Source organism: Apostichopus japonicus, chromosome 22 (genome assembly GCF_037975245.1).
Source record: "Apostichopus japonicus isolate 1M-3 chromosome 22, ASM3797524v1, whole genome shotgun sequence".
In the NCBI taxonomy this organism is placed as follows: Eukaryota; Metazoa; Echinodermata; class Holothuroidea; order Aspidochirotida; family Stichopodidae; genus Apostichopus; species Apostichopus japonicus.
The window spans coordinates 25955300-25964064 of NC_092582.1; the positions used below are offsets into that span (position 1 = coordinate 25955300).

The 8765-nt window shown below is 38.8% G+C and overlaps 1 long non-coding RNA gene across 1 annotated transcript; it reads left to right on the forward strand.

Annotated features, from left to right (window-relative positions):
• The first annotated feature begins 696 nt into the window (after nucleotides 1–696).
• LOC139963706 (uncharacterized) lies at nucleotides 697–7326 on the forward strand. The gene is made up of 3 exons (XR_011791734.1): nucleotides 697–1050; nucleotides 1979–2158; nucleotides 5902–7326. It is a non-coding gene; the product is annotated as an uncharacterized lncRNA (long non-coding RNA).
• The last annotated feature ends 1439 nt before the right edge of the window (nucleotides 7327–8765 follow it).

Sequence of the window (8765 nt, forward strand, 5' to 3'; positions counted from 1 at the left end):
CAGTTCGAACCCGGGGCACTTATGGTCCATCATGTCACGGATATGAAAGGAAAAATATGATAAATAGAGGGATGCAACGCGAGGCACACTCAGAGACAATAACGGAGCGGGAAATTAGTACGCTAGGATATAGAACTAGGATTTATTCAACTATTAATACAGACAGTTTTCAAAACATCTCTGAGGCTTAAAGCCAAATATATCCAAATGCAACACGCAACTGCTCAATGTGAATTCTTCAAGGAAAAACTCAAAATAATCGCCAACGCGTGTAGCGTATTTAGTGACGTTCCTGAAAACGACAACCGGAAATGAATGTTGTACCTTTGTTCTGCCATCGTCCTTACAGATAAAAATGATCCGGGTTTCCTGTCTCTAGCACCATGAACCCCCCCCCCTCCTCCCTCACGGCAGATGATGTTCATTCATGTCAAGTCATGTTCACATCCTCTCATTGTTGAATATACTATACAGTCTACACAAAGACGTTACAACCATTTACCAAATGGCCTTATCTTTTTATATAAATATATCGTATTAATAATTCTCCCGGTTCCTGTCACCCACGTCGGAAGTGACGTTTGGTTGTAGATGGTCATCCCGAGACTATTGTACAACTTTGCAGGCAATTATTTGGTCTAGATATAGTTGAAGGAACACTTCCTCAAATCAGGGAGCTGTTAGTTTTCAGATAAGGCCAGCGCCTTCAAATAGTCAATTTAGATCTTTGACCGGAGTCTAAAGAAATTTCACGCGCCGAATTCATGGTCAATTCGAAGTGTGCATATAAGATGGTGTGTTACTATTTACCGAGTAAACATGTTCTCCTTGTTAGAAGATTGCAGGCGCATCCTTACAGTAAGCCCTCTCTTATAAACTCTCAATGCATCACCGATTCTGCTCAAACAAGTTATTTTTAGTTTGCTATAAAAGGAGAAACATCTGCGTAGTTGAGTTTAGTACTTTGGCCCGGTTCGTCGGTAGAGGATGCCCGCTGGTTGTCCTCCTAAACCTATATAGTGATATATACAGCTCCACATACTATACATGGTAAGAAAATTGATATTTTTGTTCCAGAGTAACGCTTCCACAGTTTTACAAGAAATAATGTAATTCCGATCTGAATTCAGATACTAAGAATAGGCTATAGCTTGTATGGTTTTGAGGCTATGCTTAAGTGATACTCATGTATGATTGATCGGCAAATATGTGTATAAATAATGCTCGCTGTATATATATGTGCCGTATGTTGAGGGGGGGGGGGGGTGGGAACGTTTCGCTTCATTGGGAGATGATCTCTGTAATGAAGTGCAGCGACACATATGTGTCCATGCTGTTATCATTTTATTTTAAATTTTCCGGTCAGTCCTATGCAGACCATGTCACCCCTAGTCAGTCTCATGTAGAAAATAATGTCATGAATGGGAATCTAGACAGATGAGGTTATCAGTATAAGAACTTTACTACAGTAAGTTAGTTAGCACGAAGACGCACATGCATGAATGAGGTATAACTTAGTTTAGTGTATATACCCGTCTATAGGTCGGTGAGGTAAAACCTCCAACTATAGCTTAACCATATAGGACCTGAGTGAGGTCGAACCTCCAAACAAAGTAGACCGGTGTATACCTGTGTGAGACATCTCAAATATTTGACCTCCAACTGAAGTTATACTCATCTGATTTAATGAAGTTCAACCTCTATACTTGGTACTCGACTGGCTTTCAGTAATCGCCCTTAAAGTCGAATATTATGTTCGTCATCATGCCAGGTTATTCTTCGATTGATGTATAGATAGTTTGAAATTTACACTGAGAGACCATTTATGCAATTACTGCCGAAACACGAATGACTGCTTGGACAAATGGGACAAAATTATACCTTTGTCTTTTGTATTCCTATGCAGAAATTTCATTTAACTGAAGTGTTATGTAAAATTATAACTATTTATTATATATTTTTTATATGTCTTCGACAGAAATGAGCTAAGACGGCTGGAATATTGTATTCTGAACTGACATCACCCGAAAGACACCTTATCTTTACGACAATGGTATCCGAGGAATCACGCGACTCGACAGTTCGCGGAGAACCCGAAGAGAATACGAGGAGAATGGACTATCTGGCGGATGTTCTGCAGAAAAATCTCTTCATTAATGTACGTATATATTACATGCACCGACCATGAAAGTCATATGTGTAAGGAAAAGTTATGAGGTGGTCTTAAAAATATTTTATTCCATTTTTCTGACTATAATATCGCTGTGGTTTTGTGAAATTGTTACTCTTTGGAGTTTGCGTAATACCAAAAAAGCATTTCATGTTTACGAGAATGGTTTTCATTATACGGAATTGAAAGTTTCCTTCTAAAGATATTCTTAATCAGGCGCGTATCCAGGATTTTCTAACCCGGGGGGCGCGAATTACTATCTAAGCGGAGCGCCACCATCGGTTGGCGCGCAGCGTACAAGAAAATTTCTTGTTTTGAAACCCCCCAGATCACCGGAAACGGCACTTCTCGGGCTTGAAATGACCAACCAGATGTACACTTTTTGCCTGAGAACCAAGTATTTCCTAATAGTTTTTTTTTTCCATCCATAACCTTTTTGAAGATTGTCAACCCGGCATACATCATGTTCGACCTGATCGCATCTCCTGTGGGTCTTTGCTTTTGTAGGTGATTCTACGTCCCGGCCCACAATACCCGTCAGCCCCAGTTTTCAAGGTTTTAAGCCCCATATTTGTTCAGAATTTGAAACTTCACATTTCTCGCGAATAAACTCACTTGAAAACATACCCATAATGTTGTACAAAATTTCATCTATGGACAACCAATATAGAAAAAACTTCCTTCAACCCCTAACAGACCGGTCAAAATTGCACGAGTAGAGTGTGAAGTGGGAAGTGTGATGTAGAATGTTGGTCAGAAATTTTCTAAAATTCAGACACAGTTAATTTATTGGTGTACAAATATTAAAACCTGTTATAACGGCTATTATAAAACTTGGTTGAAGGAAATGAAAAAATAGCAGATATTTCCGAAACCGAACACTACACACATAGGCGTATGAGGCGCGGCGGCAGTGGCGGAGCTAGGGGTATTGGTCAGGAGTGGCGAGAATGGTCTGAGGGGGCGCTTTCGACACTATCTAAGCGGAGCGCCACCACTGGTTGGCGCGTAGCGTACAGAAAATTTTTGAGTAAAGATTCTCCCTAGATCGCCGGAAATGACCCTTTCCGGGCCTGGCTAATTTGCAGATAAACGAAGAATAAGGTGTCATCGCCAAATTACACGAACAAAATGTGACAAATGTCAAGAAGTAGATGAAAGCGCCGTAAAAAAGTCAATAATCTAGAATAAGTAAAAAGTGGTAAAGAGCTGAAAAAGGCGCCAGCAGTCCATTTGAGTCCGTCAGGGGGGCATCCGCCCCCCTGACCATATGGACGGTCCGCCACTGCGCGGCGAGGGTACAGGCCCTAATTCGCCATTACTAATGTAAAAGAGAGTTTTGACACAATTGGACCTCCATGCTTTTTATACATGTACATGAGACATGTCGTTGTTTACATTAGCATCCCGCGGTATACTGCGCAATTTGAACGGACCGTACGGTACATGATGGCATGCGATGTAATAACCGCCGCTTGCTTATATGATATTGACACGAACACGTTGAACGCGCGCTTGGCGCGCGAAAATTTTTGGTTATTTTTTCAGGCAAGTCGGACAGTTTTGAGGCTTTTCATCCTGGAACGCCATTTTCATGCTCACTGATATGATGTTATATCTGCTGTTTGCGTTACAAATTCATTACAAATTCATAGGTTGGCGCGAAGCTTACAAGCAAATTTTGGCCGAAAATGTCTCCCAGATCGCTGGAAATGACACTTCCCAGGCCTTGTAAGTTGCCTCTAAGCACTTTTATATTTTGAAATTACTTAGCGATATCATTTAAAAAAATGATGAATGGGGGGGGGGGGGCGGTCGGTCGCCCCCATCCCAAAATGCGTCATGTTCCCCGACGACACGGTCGAGTTCGAGACCAGCCACAGTTGGTTTCATAGCACAATTCTACACACGTGTTATGATAGACCATATATAGTATATATATAGATCATTAGTGAGAGAGGAAAATGGAAACGCCAAAAAATGGAGTTGTCGGTGTAAGGGGTAGGGTGAGTCACACTTTTACGAAATCATTGATCCGTCACTGGCTACCCTTCAGCGCTGTAATGATGTCACTGTTCTTCTTTCTCTTCCCGGTGTCTTCGCGTTTTTCCTTTACTCCCTCCTTTTCTCCTTTTTCTCTCTTTCTTTTCCCTTTTTTCCTCTCCTCCTCCTCTTTTTTCCCCTCTTTTTTTCCTTTTTTCTTCTCTTTTTTTCTCTTTTCTTTTTCTTACCCGGGGGCGCGCGCCCCCAACGCCCCCCCTGGATACGCACCTGTTAATGTTATTTTAATTGTTGGTAGCCTATAAACGTTAACGTGGTACAAATCGTGTGATGCCTAACGTTGAGAAGATGTAAGTATGCATACAGGCCTACCCACTGGCGGATCCAGGGCCTTTGTTTAGGAGGGGCCAAAGTGGCATTAGAGTGATATGGGGGAGGGGTCTAAGGGGAGGGGTTCCCCCTCCCCTTTGGAAAATTTTCTATTGCTGAATGCCCTCAGATGCAATTTGGTGCGACAAAAGTGTACAATGGTGATGTTAATTTACTTCTAAAAAAAATGTTTCCCAGGTGTAATTTTCTAAAATATTTATAAAACAAAGTTGGGATCATCTTTCTCAAGAAATTTTATTTCTCATAGGTTATAAATTTCTTACAACCAGCCTGTAACTGCAAAATGGTGTTAAACTGTAAATCCTCATGCTCATACATTTACATAGCTCCCAACTCTTGAGAAGGCAAATGCTGGTCCATGCCACTAATCGCCGTCCTGGGGGAGGGGTATAAGGGGAGGGGGTGTCCCCCCTTTTGATTTTTTTTTTGAATCCTGGTGATGCCTACATGTAAAATGGTGGCACTTAGAAAGGCTTTTGTCACCCAAAATTTTCTGAGAACTATGCATTTTTTTGTGTGTAACATCAATAAATTGAATAGTAGGTGATAATTCATTCGCCGTGGAATGAAAATGTTCGCTGCTCGCCCCAATGAAAAGAAAAATATAGGCTAATTTGAGGTTCAAATGATGCTGTAAAGGAGGTTTTATACTCTATTATGCTAAATGCTAAAGAAATGATGGTTGCTAAGTCAAAATTTGATGCAAATTTTTTATGTATACTTGACAATTACAATGCGGTTTTTTCGGACGCTTGTGCGGGTCAGCGGGTTTGGGTGTTAGAATGCGGCTCTAATTCCCGCGAATTGCGGGTCAGTTGGGAGCTCTGCATTTAATTTCAAACCAGAAAACGAAAAGGTTTAGACTAGTCTACCACTGCTATTCCTCTCGATTTTTTAAATTTCCAATCATATGATTTAGCGGATGTTCGGAAACACTTTTTGGCTCACCTTTGGGGGGGGGGGGGCATGGCCCCCCTTGGATCCGCTAGTGGGCCTACTTAATGGAGGGTGCGTATGTAGAATCTGGGTGACTCTTAGAGATATGAAAACGGCATTCCTTCATCGTGCTTCTTAAAAACAGTCAAGACAATGAAATATTGTAATATGCTTTATATGTTTTTTAACATATTACTAAACTCAAGAGACAGCAAAGTACTAAACTTGGCTTCTGTTGGACTGGCTCCTATCGGAAGTTCGGGGTGTGGTCGGGGACGGGGTATATATAGGGGCACGGGACTGGAATCCTTTCGACATTACGGCTCTCAGTTCATACACCCTTCCATCTGTTAAGCATGATACAATTTATTATTTATTCTATGTTATTTTTAATATCTTGATAGGTCAGAATGAAACCCCCAACAACAGATTGGTCAATTCCTTCAAGTGGTCATGTCGGGATACCTTACCATACCAAGGCAAAGGCGACATCTTGGCGTCCGCAGTTCGCCAGGACCAGTAGTTACCAGGGTACGTGGCCAGTAAGCTATAACGTCAGCTGAACACCACGGCTCGTTCCACGTTTTTATACGATCATGGTTCAATCTTTAAAAACAAACCTACAATGTCTTCCAGGCAGAAAATCTTCCTTACTGAACCAGAGTGTTTCTATGACAACGATTCGCGCAAATGATGACCCAATGTACGTCCCTCCTATACCTCGAATGTCGATCAAATGTCAAAGCTAAAACGAATGTTTGGAGAAAGTAGAAGATAATTAAAAGAACTGCTCATGGAAGATGATGAATCGATAACGTGTGCTTACTTCCTAAAACTGAAGTCGTAATAAGACCACCGCTCGTCACAAACCGAAAACATGTCAAGCAAAAACAGCCAGCAGCCCGAGTCCCTGTGGAAGACAGTACATGCAGGCATACACTGAATTAAATGTCAGAATGTTTTACCTTTACTCTGTGGAATATTCATCTGAAATTTATAGAGACCCCTCGAAGACTGATTCAATGTTGCTTAGGAGACGTATAACTGTGAATTCAACATGATTTTGTCGAACACAATGTTTTACGTAAAATAATAAGATTTAATGAAAAAAAAATCGTAACTGAACAGATAAAACAGATTTGCTTACATATTGACTGTCTTTTTCTTCCACTTTGAATTTCTGTGAGATTTTCAATCTATATATTCATTTGATTTTAATATTGCATGTAAGTGCATGTCTTTGACATCATAACAGACACTCGCTTTGAAGAAGAGGGATGAACAAGAAATCTAAAAATGAATATATGAGCGTCAGTGTGTCTATACTACATATTCTGAATTGTCAATCTAACGAATAAAATATAGAAATACTGACTATTCTTTGAGAGTTAACCGTATTCCTATATATTTATACAATATGTTTGTCAAATATTTAAACGACACGTATAGATGCCTTTTACTTTTAGTGAAACACAAAACAAAGGTGCCTATGTTAATTTTGTTAAATTTTCTACAATAATCATAAAGTCTGTAACTCAAAATTTGAATCTTTTGTAACATTTCATGCAAGTTGTGTTTTACACATGATTAATATTAATACCAAAAAGCGCCTGTGAAACAAAAATTTTGAGAACAAACTGTAATTATGAATTAATTGCTCATTATTCTTCATTGACTGATACAGCAAATCTATAGTTTTCATCTCCAACAGGGAGTTGTTACACCGCTTGATCGATGACAAATGAATAATTAACTTCATAATTATGTCAATCTATTCCAAAAACTTTGCTTTTTTCCTCAGAACTGAAACACTAATAATATTTATTTGTATGAACCTTAACACAGAATCTAGTGAAATATAGAAGTTTATACTGTACCCTTGCAGACCTAGAGACACCTTTAATATGCTGAAACCTCATCTTTAGTTGAATATACTTATATTCCTCAAGTTCTTATCTCTCTATTTATTAACGCTCAATATATGTGGTATACTATGCATACATGTTTATAGTTTAACCATGTATTTTAAACCCGACATTTTCAGTTGTTTTCTATAGATTACTTTTCCGTAATTATATAGGCCTCACCAGTCTGTACGACTACTTCTATAGTAGTCTGACCTACATAGATGATGGCTTTGTTTTACATCAATGTCAACAATTGCAATTTAATATTTGTGATATTTCATCTTTCTTATCTTTAAAGACTTTCCTTTTTTTAATTGTGAACATTGTCTACATAAATTTTCGATTTTTGTTGTTGTTGTTGTAAGTTTGTCTTCTCATAAAATGAAGTGATATAGATTTTCATGATATTTTATACTTTTAACGCCAAACATGTCGTCCCTTGTGACGTCAGCAGTATTGATAGAATAGACAAAGCAATGATGATTTTTACTTATTATTATATAGAATTAATATCTGAATCCGTACCGGAAAACGATTGTTATTTCTTACGAGACTAAAAAGATATTGAAAATATATATTCGATGTCAACGTGCATATCGTCTGTTTCTTGCTATATTAGACATTAACAATAGCACATTGTTATTCCATGAGTGTATTCTCCATTGCCATTGTAAAACTAATCGATGTTGTGAGTGTAAGCCTAACATTCAAATAGCATTATTCTTCATGATAGATACGTCGGTAACCGTGGGGTCAACCAATCACCGTTTCCCATCCCCACCCACTTTGACGATGTTATTATAATTTAATGGCGGGTAGAAAATGAGCACTAATAGGTCTTAACTTTCCAATTCCTCTTCCCGCAACCCTCCCCGCATCCCTCACCGCACCCCTTCCAGCATGCACGCCCTCCCCCCATTAGGCTCTAACTTGGAAAGAGCCACTTACAAAGAAATTATCCATCGACTTATAACTCTGGTAACTCATTAAAGTGGTACCCGTCTCTCTATTATTGTGTCAACTCAGTTAAGAAGTACCCTCCTCTCTATTATTACTCTGGCAACTCAGTAACCTGCATTACCCTCCTGGGACACCACGCGCTAATATATATATATATATATAAATATATATATATATATATATATATATATATATATATATAAATATATATATATATATATATATATATATATATATATATATAAATATATATACATATATATATATACGGTCGTAATGATCGACCTCAGGCTATACAACTTAATTATCCTGCATAGCTCAATTGGGCTCTTTGTGTAAACACTTTCTGGAAATATGTTCATGTCTACATGTGGTTAATCATACAGCGTTCACACAAAAAC